Source organism: Cupressus sempervirens, chromosome 3, assembly GCF_028749045.1.
Source record: "Cupressus sempervirens isolate cs-2001-9-10 chromosome 3, ASM2874904v1, whole genome shotgun sequence".
NCBI lineage: Eukaryota > Viridiplantae > Streptophyta > Pinopsida > Cupressales > Cupressaceae > Cupressus > Cupressus sempervirens.
Genome location: NC_143120.1, coordinates 826,840,615 through 826,857,698, shown reverse-complemented (window position 1 = coordinate 826,857,698; position 17,084 = coordinate 826,840,615). Strand labels below are relative to the sequence as shown.

The window sequence follows — 17,084 nt, the reverse complement described above, 5'->3', positions numbered from 1 at the left end:
AAAAATCATAATTTTGATCTAAAAATATATATACAGATTTGAAATATTTTAATAATTAAATTTATATTTCAAAATTAATAAAACTTAAACAACTTTATTAAGAAAGATAGAACTAATTATTTTTTAATTATACCAAATTGATACAATAAAGACAATAACACAGTTCAAGTAAACTAAATTTATTAATGTGAAAAACTGGTTTGAGGGCTCAAGGAAGCAAAACTAGTAACACCTTCTTTCCTTGCCAAATTACAATTGATATGCACCTCCAAACAATATCACATGGGCCAAATAAGACTTAAAGAGATGTCAACTTATTGAGGTTGCAAACTCTTCAGCGAAATTTTCTGAAAGGTGACAACCCTAAAATAACTCATAGATATTATCTTTGTCAAATACATTGGAGCCAAATTCTAGGCCCGCCCCCAAGTTGGCTTAAAAAAAGAAAATTGGTTGGCTTCCCTGAAGCAATGAAAAATTTTAAACTCCTAAAACCTCTACAAAACCTTTCAAACTTGTCCTAATACATATTAGAGATCCCAACTAACACTCTCTTTGAGAACAATACTGAAGTAACAATTTGAGAATCACCTTTAATGAAATACAATATAGACAATTGAAATAATACGAATACACCATTTTCATCCTCATCCTACCTTAATGAGATGAGCTTATTTTTTATTTTACATAGCCTTACCAATATCTATTATCCTAAAGTGTGAGATAACTTCTTTCCATATATACAACGTTCACAACAACTTGTTTTCTTTACAAAACTCATCAATCTCTTACCCAAAATCAACATCAAGGACAGTTTCTGTAACAGAGCACTAATTTTTTTATCTAGTTAAGGGGCATCCTAATAAACATCAGAAATGTGGATAGGAAAAGCCAGTTTTCAATTGCTAGACTATTATCAAACAAATTTAAGATGTCAGACTAGGTGGAGTGTTCGCTAATTTTATAATTTTATTTAAAAAGTAATATTGTCCAAATATAACTTACTCAAAGCACACTGTTAAAAAATAATGAATATTTGTTGGAATAATTAAGAGCTTGGTCTCCACGTCACTAGTTTGTTGTGCACCATTTTTTTTGTTTTGTTTAGTAATCAAATCTCATTCCCTACTCTCTCGCCATCAATTTTGTAGAACTGCAACAGTGTCACAAATAATAATGAACATTTCCTATTTGTGAGCCAGTAGTTGAGTATATGTTGAGTGTTGTCATAAATAATAATGAAGACTCTATCTACTACCGTACACTTGAGGAATTCTCTTAACGTTCATTTATTTCACAGTTAGCTCAAATTCTATATAAGCATAGACATTGTACCCAAATGATTATTGAGAAATGAAGAATTCTTGTTCTCTTCCCTATCCTCTATTGTAGTATATTTTTCTCTATATTAACTTATGTTGTAGTAGAAATTTCTATTATTTACTTATCGTGTTGTTATCATCAATTAAATTTTCCTTCATGGTATCAGAGCATCATTGACTCTTGGGATGTGGCAGATTTTTGTTGTGTGAATTTTGTGTACTGAAGGTTATAATCTGATTGACGAGCATCAAAGAAATATTTGGGTCTTTGAAAAGCAAAGATGGACAGTGGAATAGATTGTTTTGTTTTTGGAAGTTGTTGTCTAAATGAGAACAAAAAATGATTGGTAAAAGATTACTCAAGAGAAGGGTAGTTAGTATTTTGTCCATTACTACATTAAGAGAAGAATGAGATTGTTGTAGGTAAAATTATCTATTTCATCAATGTAGAGAAAAGGTTATAGAGTTTGGTGTGATATTGTTGAGATGGTGATCATGTCCAGTAATCTTACATTCAAATTTTTAAGGAATAGATGAGGAAACCTAAAATTGTCACTATGATTGTGAAATGTGGTGAAAGTGCTAGGTTAATTCAAAGAAAGTGTTATTTGTGGATTAATCGTAATGGGGAAGCAAGGTAAAAGAGTGGTAAAGGAAAATGCAAATTTAATTTATGAGATAGACATTTTAAAAGAAGAATTAATAAATGTGAAGAAAGAAAATGGACACTTCATTTGTGAGAAGATTTTTTTGCAAGAAGAACTGACACAGTTAAGAAATGAAATGAATATAGAGAGATGCAAATTTTTAAATCAAATTAATGACTATATAGCTGCAAATGGAGAGCTAGAGAAAAAATTATAGTTGTTGGATAATGTTAAGAAAAGAAATGATGAATTAGAGGAGGAAATGAAGAAAGTAAAAGAAGAAAATTACTTGTTAAAGGATGAATAAGAGGAGAAAATGAAAAAAGTAAAAGATAAAAATGACTTGTTAAAAGATGAACTAAATCAATCCATCATTGAAAGAAATGCATGTGTGAAAGAAAAATTAGTATGTGATGTTTCATGTAGTATAGATGACTTGAATTCACCACTAGAAAACTGTGACTCTATTGAGAGTGTTTGTGATAAAGAATATTAAAATGTGGCATCAAATACTATTAGTTGTGATAATAAGAATTTTGGATGGAATATAATGAAGAAAATGTGTTACAGAGGTAAACGATTGGGAAAACATGAACAAGGAATCATAGAGCCTATTGAGCCAATCATGAGACCAAAGTATGAAGGACTAGTATACATGATATATGAAAGAAATGATTATATAGATTCAGTCAATTTTTTTCAATGTAAACAATATATGCAATGTTCAATTTGTAACAGGAAAGGGCACGCAAAACAAAAGTGTTGGGATCTATATCCATGTAGTCTTTGTGGATTAAAGAGTCATTGTGAAAAGACATGTTGGAATATACAATGTAAAAAGAATTCTATGGAGAAATGCTTCAAAATGGATGTTGGATGGAGTTATGGATCAAGTTGGAAAACTATCATAGATATGATTAAAGGTTTGTTTAGATAAAAATGTTCAAGTGTGAGTGTGAACTCTCAAAAAGCATTGTAAATGGTTCATGAAAATCAAAATCATTATCTACCAAGACATTCATAAAAAGTGAGACTTCATAAAAGAGAAAAGCTTAAAGATTTTTTTGCGATGAGTGGAATGATATTTTTTTCTAATTTTGTTAAAGGCTTTGTGGTAATCCAAAACCATTTTTTTATGTGAATAACCTAAAAATTTATTGAAGGGTTTGTGGTAATCTAAAACCATTTTTTTTGGTGAAAAAAAGCCCTAAAAATTTATTGAAGAGTTTGTGGTAAGCCAAAACCACTTGTTTAGGCAAAAAACCTAAAAGTTTGTTGAAGGGTTTGTGCTAAGCCAAAACCACTTGTTTGGGTGAAAAATCCTAAAGAAGAGGAGACAATTTTTCTTATGTTGTAAATGGGTACCTAACAAGGCTCAATGTTGGGACATATTTTATTTGAATTTCTTATTGTAATTTCTTCCACATAAAGAGTCTTCAGTGGTAGAACTTAAGGGAGGGTGTTGGAATAACTAGGAGCTTGGTCTCCACATCACTAGTTTGTTGAACCAAATGTACTATTTTGTATAGCAATCAACTCCGGAGTTTTGTGAAATTGCAATGGTGTCACAAATAGTAATGAACGTTTCCTATTCTCCAGCTAGTAGTTGAGTATAAGTTGGGTGTTGTCACAAATAATAATGAAGACTTTGTCCACTACTGTACACTTGGAGGAATTCTCTTAATGTTCATTTATTTCACAGTTAGCTCAAATTCTATATAAGCATAGACACTATACACAAATGACTATTGAGAAATGAAGAATTCTTTATTATCTTCCCTATCCTCTATTGTAGTAGATTTTTCTCTATATTAACCTATGTTCTAGTAGATATTTCTACTATTTACTTATGGTGTTATTATTATCAATTTCATTTTCCTTCAATATTGTCCACCTCATTTAGCTCGGTTTGCGTTGGTCTAAAGCAATCATGATTGCATTTAATTGTCAAAGGATTATATGGCTCTTTCTTAGGGTTAGCCTTAAACATCATATACTAATGAAGAAATTAAGTTTGGAAAAATGTAGTTAAATTTGACTATTTAGCACTTTTAGTCTAAGAATTAATCATTAGTATGTGATATTTAAACCAACCACTTTCATGATAGTTATCAACATAATTAACTAGGCAATCATAACAGATGTAAGCTGGCAATTATCAAAATTTGTGCATATGATAAATTAAGTTAGGCTGGCAGATAGAAGACAGATTGGAAGATGAGATCTCCAATTTTTTTGTGCTTTCTATTTATAGTTTAAAACATTGTACTAAATCATACATTGATCTATGAAAGAAATATGGATATCCATACTTCAGTTCATACTCGAGAGAAATTTTCAATTATTTTCTCAAAGGAAGCAATAGAAGAAAGTGTAGATGAGAATAAGAACTGTGTGTTTTCTCCATTGAGCATATCTATTACACTAAGTTTGGCTACAGGTGAAGCGAAGGGTATTATGAACCAATTAAAAAAGAGCAGCATAACGAGTAAAAGCAGAGCTAAATAAAATAGAGCAGCAAAACAAGATTCAATATATCAAATATGTACGCTTTATCATTAAAGCACTATAATTTATCTTCATGCTTTTATAGCCAAGAAGAATGCTCTATTTATAGAGCTTATACATATTTCGAGAGAATTCTTGAGAAGCTTCAAGAAATGAAGCATTCTAGAGAGTTCTATATATTTTTAAATTTACATATTGCTCAGAGAAGGAAGCTTCATGAGGAAAGTAGAAAGTTCTGGAGTATACATTAAATGCATTCCTATCACTAAATAATAAACATTATTTTGACACCCCACCCCCCCCCCCCCATAATTTTTATTTTTAGAGAATAGAAACATCTTTGAGTAGCAATAGATCTCTAAATTTCATAAATTTGGCTATGGATGATGCTTTTGTAAATACATTAGCAACTTGATCTTCTATTCCACAAAATTGTAGCTTCACCTCTTGACTTTCAATTAAATTTTGAACAAAATGATGATGCACTTCTATATTCTTGGACCTTGCATGATATATTAGATTTTTTGCTAGCTTGATGGCACTTTGATTATCACAAAATATTATTGTTGGAGATTCTTGTGGATGATGCAATTCTTCAAGTAGCTTGCTAAGCCACAATACTTCTTGAGATGCCTTTGATGAACCAATATATTTAGCTTTTGTAGATGATAGTGACATTGTTGATTGCTTCTTGCTACTCCATGAGATTGGTCTATATCCAAGATGGTATATATATCCTAAAGTTGACTTTCTATCATCAATGTCACCTACGTAATCAAAATCTATATATCCAACTAAAGTAGGATCTCGTCCATATCTATATTTGATGCCAAGCTACTAAGTACCCTTAATATATCTTAATATTCTTTTAGCCACTTTCCAATGTTCAATGTGTGGATCTTCCATGTTCTTGGATACAATACCAATCACATATGCAATATCTGGTCTAGTTATAGTAAGATACAAAAGATTTCCAAAAAGCTGCCTATACAATTTTCCATCCACCTTCTTTTGAGTAGAGTTAGCACTTAATCCTACTTCACATGGTGTTTTAGATGGTTTACAATCGCTCATATTGACTTTTTTAAGTACATCAGGAGCATACTTAGTTTGAAGAAAGCATGATCCTTCCTTCTTCTTGCCATACTTGCATACCCAAAAAATAGTGCATTAGTCCTAAATTAGTTATTTCAAAAACTTGTTTGAGTTGATCCATTGTTATCTCAATATTATATGTGTGATCTCCTGTATTAATCAAGTCATCCACATACAATACAATATTAAAAACTTTATCATCACTATATTTTACATACACATCTGGATCAACTTTACTTCTTTTAAATCCCTCATCTAGGAAATACTTATTTATTTTTTAGTAACATGCCCTTGGTGCTTGTTAAGACCATATGGTGTTTTTCTTAATCTACACACCAAATTTTTTTCATCATATTTAATAAATCTTGGTGGTTACTGCATGTAAATTTCTTCCTTTAAATCACCATGCAAAAATGTACTTTTTATATCCATTTGAAAAAATTTCCAACCAAGCTTTGTAGCTAAAGAAATTATTTTATGAATGGAAGTCATCTTAGCTACTGGAGAAAAAGTCTCAGTATAGTATATACCTTCTTCTTGTGAGAAACCTTTAGCCACTAACCTTGCTTTGTATTTTGCAATAGCTCCATCTAATGTGAACTTGGTTATATAGGTCCACTTGCAACCAACCACATTTTTCCTTCTGGAACTGTTGTAAGTTCACATGTTCCATTCTTTATCAAGGAATTGTATTCTTCTTGTATATTCATTTCCCATTCATCTTTTCCTCTTGCTTCTTCATATGTGCTCGGAGTGTTAACTTGCATCACCTTGGTCATAAGAGCATAGTTAGCAAATACATCTCTAGGAACTTCTTGATAATTTCTTGGATTGTTCTGAATTTCTTTGGATTTTCATTATCACTTTCACTTGATTCTTAAACTTGAGTCCTTCCTATGTAGTAGTTTTCACACCTTGAATTTGACCATTGGTAGAAGTAGAACTTTCTTCATCAACCAAAATTTGAAAGAAAGATATTGTTGGGGAGTTATCATTCTTAACATCTTCATCAAACCATACATTTCTTTTAATATAAATTTTATTAATTCTAGGATTGTATAACCTATATCCTTTTGATTTCTCACTATTTCCAACCATAATGCACTTCTAACTCTTCCTTTCAAGTTTGCTTCTTCTTTCATTAGGAATGTGAGCATATTCTTTATAGCCAAAAATTCTTAAATGAGATACTATAGGCTTTCTTCCACTCCATGCCTCTTCTAGTGTTATGTTCAAAACCACTTTAGTAGGTGATCTATTCAAGATATATATAGCAGTATGAACTTCTTTAGCCCAAAATATAGCTTCTCAATTTCTATAATGAAGCATACACCTAGCCATTTCTGTTATAGTTCTATTTATCCTTTCAGCGACCCCATTTTGTTGGGGTGAATAAGAAAAAGTTGATTCCTTCTTTATGCCATGTTTTTTACAAAAATCTAAAAAGGCCTTATTCATGTATTCATTCTCTCTATTAGTTCTTATTATTTTTAAACACTTTCCACTTTGTCTTTCATTCAAAGCTTTAAACTACTTAAAATTTTGAAAAACTTCATCTTTCTTTTGTAGAAAATACACCCAAATTCTTCTACTATTATCATCTATAAAGGTGAGAGCATACCTTGATCCTCCAATTGAAGGTGTTTTAAATAAACCTATTACATCATTATCAACTAGGTGTAGAAGAGTTTTTGCTCTCAATGATTTACCTTTAGGGAAACTTTCCACATGTTATTTTCCCATTGCACATCCTTCACATACCGTAGGAATTAATGATATCTTTGGAATCTCATGCACCATTTTTAATCTCTCCATAAGCTTGAGACTTTGCAAATTGACATGCCCCAAATGCTCATGCCATAACTTTCTCATATCATCATATTAGGCAATAGCACACATATGTTTATCTTCACATTTAGAAGTAAATTCTTTAAACTTATATAATCCATTCTCCATTTTACCAATTGCAATAACTCTTTAATCATCATTGACATCCTTGATTAAACACTTATCATTATAGAATTCAATTTTATGTCCTTGAATTGTAGTTTGAGATACTTTATAGAATTCTATTTTATGTCCTTGACTTGCAATTTGAGATACTGAGCGTAGATTTATTTTTAATTCAAGGACTAAATTTACATTTTTGTACAAACTATTATCAACTTTGACATCACCAGTCCCTTTAATTTGTAAGCACTATTATCTCCCAAATATATTTTCTCTATATTATTTTTACTTATTGATTCAAATTGATTCTCAGTATGGGACATTTGTTGTGTAGCACTAGAATCAATAACCCAATTATCTTTGAAAGTATTATTTTCTTTAAGTGCAACACAAAATGCATTTCTTTTAGAATCACCAATTTTTCAAGAATTATTTATCTCTTTCTCTGTACCTCTCTTTTTCTTGAAACATTTTTTTGGCCTTATGACCATTTTACCACAATAATGACATTTCTATTTACTTCTATTATGATCTATAGGTGAAACACTCTTATTTTCATACTTCCAATTTCTTTCTTTAGATTGATTATCTTGTGACTTCTTATAATATTGTTTTCCTTTCATTACAAATGCTTGAGATTCACCATCAAATGATTCTTTTCCTTTAACATGTCTTTTCTCTTCTTGAACTAACTTAGCATATAATTCTTCAGATTTAATACTTTTTAATTTATCTATAGTATCTGAACCCCTTATAAGTGATTGATCAAATCCCATAAGAATTTGTAATATAATTTGCATAGAATCTCTATCATCTATATCTTTTCCAAGAGAAGCAAGCTCATTCTTCTTTTCCTTTAACTTAATTAAATGTGGCACTATCTCTTGTGAGCTTGAAAGTTTCATATTATATAACTCAATAGTGAGAGATAAAATCCATACATCACCTGAATTTTGATATAGATCCTTCAAAATCTCCCATGCCTTGACTCTACTTCTTTCATTATGAACTTTTGGAAAAACCTCTTCTGAAAGTGTAAGCTTGATTAGCATTGTTTCCTTCTTGTCCCTTTTATCCCAATTATCTTGATCCTTTCCTGGATTTGTAGGCCTTTGTTCACTACCAGTCACAATATCATAAAAATTTTGAAGAGTAGAGTGATTTCAACATGAGATACCCAATCATAATAATTTTTCCAATTTAATTTAATTATGGGTAGAATAACACAAAGTGATTCCATTTTTAAGTTCTCTCCTTTTTCGATGAGAATGAAAAATATTTTAAAAACTTGAACACCAAGACTTAAAATTGGAAAACTCTCACCAACTCATTGAGGAAAAACCTTTTCCTCTTGATGCAATATTCTTCCTTTGCCACAAGAAATGTTGGTGCTGCTCACTCCCAAATTTTACACCTGCAAGTATAAACATTCATACCAAAAGCACCATATATACATAGTCTAAAGAACTAAAATTGCTATGATACCATGATGAACCAATTTTAAAAATAGTGGCATAAAGAGTAAAAACAAAGCTAAATAAAATAGAGCAACAAAACAAGATTAAATATATCAAATATGCACACTTTATCATTAAAGCACTATTTTTTTTTCATGTTTTTATAGCCGAGAGGAATGGTCTATTTATAGAGCTTATACATATTTCTAGAGACTTCTTGAGAAACTTCAAGAAAGGAAGCATTCTAAAGAGTTTTATATATTTTTTAATTTACATATTTCTCAAAGGAGGAAGCTTCACGAGGTAAGTAGAAAGCTCTGGAGTATACGTTAAATGCATTCCTACCACTAAATAAATAAACATTATTCTAATAGGGTACAACATTGGACTAGATTTTCTCTTGTCTTAACATCAAAGATCTTGATTAATTGCATCAAGTTACTTCTCATCTCATAAATATAATTTTAGCAAATGAAAGTGCTATAGGAGGTCCTCACCTAACATTTGTGAAAGGAGTATGGGTGGATAAGATGATTACATTGAAACCCAATTATAGAGATATTCTAAATAATCGATATAATGCTCAAGCTAGCTTAGTTGATTTTATGAACAAGGTATATTTATATTTATTCCTTTACCCTCCATGTGATAGTCCTAGAATTTATTAACCCACACTTCAAAAGTTTTCTGTGTAATCTATAGTTTGAATTTTTTTTAATGGTATTAAAATTTAATTAGAAGTTATGTTGCAAAGTAACACCTAGAGTGTAAGAGACCTTGATGTATGGCTTGTACACATGGATATGAACATTTGATGGTTTACTTAACTTGGATCAAATATATCATTTGATAATGAAACATAGATTATATCATTTTAGAAATCATGAAAAAATCACATTAATATTCCTTATTTCACAAATATAAAGAACTTACTTTTCTTAGTATTTATTTTAAACCATAGGAGAGAACATATGACACAATTTACCATTTCATCTATTTGGCTTGACTACTATGTTTTTGATGACCTTTATTAGCCAAATGAAGTTAGAATGGAGGTGAATAAGTGGGCTGAAATATGAGAACAAGGGGAAGATACAAGAGCTTCCTTTGCCTAATTCTTTAGATGAAGATACCAGGCTCATTTTGGCAAATGCTTTGTATTTTAATGGTACATGGCTAGAAGAATTTAATTCATTTGCAACAAAAGAAGGTACTTTTAATTTACTGAATGGGGAGAATGTGCAAGTGCCCATGATGACTACAAGAAAGAATCAACATATCAAAATAGTTGACGAATGCAAAATTCTATGCCTTCCCTATTTGTATGGATGCTACAATTGATCCTTCTCAATGTATATTATACTACCTAATGACATCAATGGTCTACCTAAAATAGAGAGAAACTTTGATCTTTTTTTTTGGAAAAACATCTATTTAGAGTAACCGTAGTACAAGTACATAGTTTTCAACTTCCTCGCTTCAAGATATCATTTAGTGTTAATGCAACTAAGATCCTTAAAAGGATGGGGCTAGTGTTGCCCTTTTATGATGATGCAAAATTTGATGAAATGGTTGAGTTTAATGGTGGTGTGCATGTCAACTTTTTAGTTGTTCTCCATTATTAAAAATAAATCACAACCCTAAAAAAATTTCTCAGCAAATGAAGGTATTGAGTGTTAGTTTTTTTTTTGGCACTAGTGTATTTCGAGTGATAGGTAGAGGGCGTTGAGTTAGCTTGGCACAAGAGGAAGTTGAGTGAACTCGGCACACAAGGGCAACTCAACACAGTGGATGTCGAGTGAGTTCAACAACAAGGGATGCTAAGTGAGTTCGGTAGCCACTAAAAGCTAGTGGTCGGTAGAAGTGGATGCCAAGTGAGCCCAATTTAAAATATAGTTAGAACTCGGTGAGAGCAACAAAGAGAGGACTTAATATAGACCAAACAGATTGATCTATAAACTAGACTTACAACATGGATTTTTCAACCATTAAAACCAGAGCGCTGAAGGATAAAGCTGTCAACAATGAACTTCTCAAATGCAATAATATTATGCAATGATAAATAGAAGAATAAAATTAGATTTTAGTATGCCTACTTTCTTTCTTACTTTCTATTCAAATATGATAAAACTATTACAAAATTTGGGAGCATTTAGCTTCAACCAAAAAACACTAAAATCTTCAAACTAATAAAACTTTAAACTTTAAACTTGCAACTCTAATGGCTACATACAATAACACTTGGAGCAATCACTGCTTCATAGGTCAAATGAAAAATAATGAATTTATAGAATAACCAAAAAGGACCCAAGATGTGCAACTATGAACATGAAACTTGAACTTGCTTTTGTTTTCTATTTTGATTTGCAAATTAATTTCTTTTTTCTCTATGCTCTACTATGCAACTCTGCAACTCCTTCAACTGATTGAATGAAATGGATTCATTCCTTTTGTCTCTTGCCAAACACATTTTCCCTCTTATTTTTCAATTTTGAACTGACCTATCATGCATTAATATTTGTGACCACTCTATTGGTCATCAATGTGGTAGGTGGACATTTGGCTCAAGGGGCAATTGACCTACAACATTAAATATTTCAACACTACCCCTTTGTCCCAAGAAAAACAAACAAGGATCGCTTATAAGCCAAATCAACTACACCAAGACACTCTCTTAGATGTACAAAACTTACAATGCCTAAAGACTTTGTAAAAAAGTCTGCTAGCTGTTCCTCATATTTGTAAAACTTCATTTTGATATCCTCATTCTCTACCAACTCTTTGATGAAGTGATATTTGATCTCTATGTGCTTGCTTCTCCCATGAAAGACTGGATTTTTGGATAATGCAATTGAGATGATGTTGTCACAATAAATTCTTGTTCCATCCTCTTGCCTTTCATTCAAATCTATCAAGATCCTCCTAAACTAAATAGCTTGACATGTTACTACATTTGTTGCTATGTATTCAATCTCGGTTGTACATTGAGCAACAATAGTTTTCTTCTTGGATGCTCAAGAAATAGAAATTGATCCCATATGAAACATGTATTCGAAAGTCCTCTTCCTATCATCTAAACCTCTAGCCCAATCACTATCTATATAATCAACCAGCTTGAAATCATTTTCTCTAGTATATAAAATTTCAAATCCCTTGCTATCATTCACATACCTTAGGATCCTCTTTCCTGCTTGCCAATGGGAACCCTTTGGTATTTCCATAAATCTAGAAATTAAACTTACTACATGCATTATGTCTAGCTGAGTTAGAGTCAAATACATCAAACTTCCAACCATGCTCTTCTATAGCATTGGATTCACACTTTTGTTGCAATCTTCCTTACTCAACTTTAGACCTACTGCTATTGGTGTTGGGGTTGCAATACTATTCTGCAATTTGAATCTCTCCAAGATTTGCCTTGCATATTTTTCTTGAGAGATGGATATGCCATCATGCATTTGTTTTACTTCTATGCCTATAAAGTACTTCAAGAGACCTAGGTCTGTCATTTCAAATTCATTTTTCATGGCCACTTTGAACTCACCAATTAGGAAATTATCATTTTCGGTGAAAATTAAATCATCTACATACAAGAAAACAATCAAAAGATTATCATTTGATGCCTTGATGTAGAGAGTGGGCTCACCATCGCTTTTGCTAAAGCCATTGCTCATCAAATATTAGTCAATCTTATTCTACCATGCCCTTGGAGCTTGCTTGAGCCCATAAAGAGCTCTCTTCAATCTATACACTTTGTGTTCTTCACCTGCAACTTCATAACTAGGTGTCTACTCCACATAAACTTCTTCTTTCAATACACCATTCAAGAAGACATACTTCACATCCATTTGATATACCTTCCATTTATGTTGGGCTGCAATTTCTATGACACCATGCACAGCTTCCATTCTTGCAACTAGAGCATATGTCTCATCATAATATTTTCCATATTGCTACTTGTACCCCTTGACCACTAAATGTTCCTTATGTGAATCTATATTTTCTTCAGCATTGCACTTGGTCTTGTATACCCATTTCACTCCAATTACTTGTTTCTTGGGAGACAAACTAGTTAACTCCCATGTCTCATTTCTTTCAATAGCATCTATTTCCTCATCAATGTCATTATACCATTTCTCTTCATTCATAACTTCTTCAAAATAAATTGGCTCACTATGAGAAAATAATGCAAAATTTACACTCTCACCATCATCTTAGTATATCTCCCTTAGACTTTTAGTCTTTCTTGGCAATAAGGAGGTGAGAGTATGATATGAATTTTTAGTATTACTATTGCTAATGGTTTGTATACTAGCTCATGGTTTTCTTGATGTGCTTGGAGCTATTGCTCAGCATGTTAAGGGTTGCTTAGTTCTTGAGGATTCATCTACTGAGCCATGCCATGATTGATTTTCAAGAAACTCCACATCTCTTAAAATGATGATCTTCTTGTTAATTGGATCATATACAATCTATAAGCCTTTGATTCTAAGCTATAACCTGTGAAGATGCACTTCATAGCTTTTTCATATAGCTTTTTCCTTTGTTCTTTAGGAACATGTGCATATGGTACACATTCAAACACTCTCAAGTCCTCAACTATCCATCTGTTCCTTGACCAAGCCTTAAGAGGTATCTTGCCACGAACTAATTTTGTAGGACACCTATTAATCAAATATACTACTATTGCTATAGCCTCTACCCAATATTTAGTTGGAAGTCCTTTTACTTTCATCATGCTTCTTGTCATTTCAACAATGGTCTTGTTCTTCCTCTCAGCCACTCCATTTTGCTACAAAGTATAACTAGTTGCCAACTCTTCCTTGATGCCATTCTATCTGCAAAAAATTACAAACATATTGGATGTATACTCCCCTTGTCTATTTGATCCAAGGACCTTTACATAGTGTCCACATTCTTTTCTAGATAAGGCTTTAAATTCAAAAAATTTATCAAATGCTTCAGATTTTTTCTTCAAAAAATGCACCCATATCCTACAACTAATATCATCTATTAATGTCATAAAATAAGTACTCCCCCCAATAGAAGTAGTTTTCTTAGGGCATACCAAATTAGAATGCACCAATTCTAATAGTGCTATAGCCCTTCTAGAATTTCTAGAATTAGAGGGAAGCCTATGTTGCTTACCCAAAATGCAAGCCTCACACTTGTCATATGAATCTACTATGCTTGGAAAACCATCTATCATTTCTTGGACAACAAAAACAAGCAAAGCCAAGATGTCCATACTTGAAACGCCAAAGCTTGGAGGGGTCTTCAATCATTTTTCTATGAGATGATTGTTGATGTACTACTGTACATGCATGCTTGGGAGGTGCAACACTGATTTCAAAAGAGAAACATGGCTCTATCCTCAACGGGAACATCCGGTTCTTTGTCATTTGGAACACTGTAAGTAATCTATTACTCCCATCCTTCTCATGAATGACACGCTTGTCATTTTCCATGAGCAATTTGTATCTATTTTGAATTAGTTGTCCAACACTCATAAAGTTGTGCTTCTTTCTGGGGGAAAAATACACATTCTATGTCTCCTTCTTCTCACCTTGCTCAGTGTAGACCACAATAGATCCTTTGCCTACTATGGGAATCATTCCATTATTTCCCATTTTAATTTGAGACTTTAAAGTCTTATCAATGAAGGAAAATAAAATTTCATTACCACTCATGTGGTTTCTACAACCATTGCCCAGGTACCATACCTCAGGGTTTCCTTCTTCACTAATGTTACACATGATGAAGGTAGTGGGATTGTTTGTATTTCCCATGTTCACATCAACCACATTAGCATTCTACTTTGACTGATCACCCTATTTCTTCCATCATTCACTTGCATAATACCCATACTTATGACGGTAGTAGCATTGAACATTGCTCTTGTTGGAGTTGTAATTGTTCTTACCTCCTGTATAGCTATTTGAGAGGTGCTTGTTCCCTCTTGGTTACTTGCTCTTCCTAAGCTTTATGCACCAGCATTTCTTTGACCATTCCTTCCACGACCTCTACTTCTTGAGCCTCTACTGGAGCCATTTCTACCTCTCCCCCTACCTCTTGAATTCTCTTGAGCCTTGAGAGATTCGTGAGCAGAACTCTATGATAAGTTCACTGTCCCTCATTTGAAGGTTCTCAAATTCTCTTTTGATCATTTGTAGCCTCACTACTATGACCTTATCAGTCCCCTTGAAGTTTGTCTCAATGATGTCCCATGCTTCTTTTGCATAATTTGATGTTGTAATCTTAGGAAAAACTATCTCTATCATTACTGCCTCAATTAGATTTAATGCCTTACCATATTTTTTCTTTGACTCTTTCAACTAAGCCTTTTGTAGATTGTGAGAGTAGCATACTAAGTTGGGTCTATCAAATCATTGAAACCATTAATCACAAGCTCTCACAAATAATTTGCAACCATTATGGTTTTCATCTTCTTTTCCCATGTATCATAATTTTGTCCATTAAAGAATGATGGTTGCTATGATATCTTTCTTGTATCTCCTACCATGTCAAATATTCTAGAAAAATAAATGCCCTAACTCACTATGAATGTGAGGCCTCAAATCTCTGATACTATGTAAAAAAAAAAATCAAAACCCTAAAAATTTCACTTGGCCCATGAAGGTGCCAAGTGTCAATTTTTCCCAGCACCAATAGATGCCGAGTGATAGGCAGAGGGTGCCAAGTTATCTTAGTACAAGAGGAAGCCAACAGAACTTGGCACATAAGGGCAACTTGGAACAGTGGATGCCAAATGATCTCGATAACAAGGGATGCTGACTAAGCTCAATAGCCACTACAAAATGGTGTTTGAAAGAAGTGGATACTGAGTGAGCTTGGTTCAAACTACAGAAAAAACTCTATGAGAGCAAAAAAGAGAGGACTTAATATAGACCAAATTGAGTGGGCTATAAACTAGACTTACAACTTGGATTTTTCCACCATTAAAACCAAAGAGTTGAAGGATGAAGCTTTCAACAATGAACTTATCAAATGCAATAATATTATGCAATGATAAATATAAGAAGAACAATAGATTTTGGTATGCATTCTTGCTTTCTTGCTTTCTATTCAAATATGTTAAAACTATTAAAAAATTTGTGAGTATTCAGCTTCAACAAGAAAACCCTAAAATCTTCAAACTGATAAAACTTTAAACTTTAAACTTGCAGCTCTAATGGCTACATATAATTACACTTGGATCAATAACTGATTCACAGGTCAAATAATAAACAATGAACTTATAGAATAACCAAAAAGGACCCAACACGTGCAACTATAAACATGAAACTAGAACTTCCTTCTTTCTTCTATCTTGATCTGCTGATGAATTTATTTTTCTCTCTGTGCTCTACTCTATAACCATTAAACTCCTTCAAATATTCAAATGAAACTAATTCATTCCTTTTGTCTCTTTCCACAAACATTTTCCCTCTCATTTTTCAATTTTGAATTCACCTACTGTGCATTAATATTTTTGATAGTTCTGTTGGCCGTCAAGGTGGTAGGTGGGCATTTGGCTCAAGGGGAAACTAACATGTGGCATTAAACATTTCAACATCCACAAGTAATTTGTGGAGGTTGATGAAGTGGGAACCAAAGAAATGGTTGTCACTACATTCTCATTTGTCAAGCTAATGTGCATGCGTATGTACCCGATAGAGGACTTTGTAGTTGATCATCCATTCATGTTTTTGATCAAGGAAGATACAACTGGAGTTATCCTGTTTGTTGGCCATGTTTTGAATCCCTTGGAAAGTTGAGTTCTTTTGTACAATTTGGCAATTAAAAACATTTAACGAAATCAGCACAAAACAAGGGCATTAAAAGAGCTAGAGTCCCTACCTTTAGTTTAAAGTAGAAGATTGTTTTGTGCCTACAACATGACATGTAAACATTTTTCATGTTTAGTCACAACAAGTGTACCACTAATTATATATCAAGTCTTTAATATTTTTTTCATCAAGAACAACTATTCTAGTACTTTGAGTATTGCTAGATGCCCTTTGTTGTGGTTCTCATTATCATCACTCATAGTCATGAAAGTAATATTCAAATTTGAGTTATTTAATACTTAGCTTGTAGAGAAA

The 17,084-nt window shown here is 32.4% G+C and overlaps 1 pseudogene; it reads left to right on the top strand.

The window, feature by feature from the left end:
• Positions 1–1,946: 1,946 nt before the first annotated feature.
• Positions 1,947–16,757, top strand: LOC149569331 (serpin-ZXA-like; annotated as a pseudogene).
• The last annotated feature ends 327 nt before the right edge of the window (positions 16,758–17,084 follow it).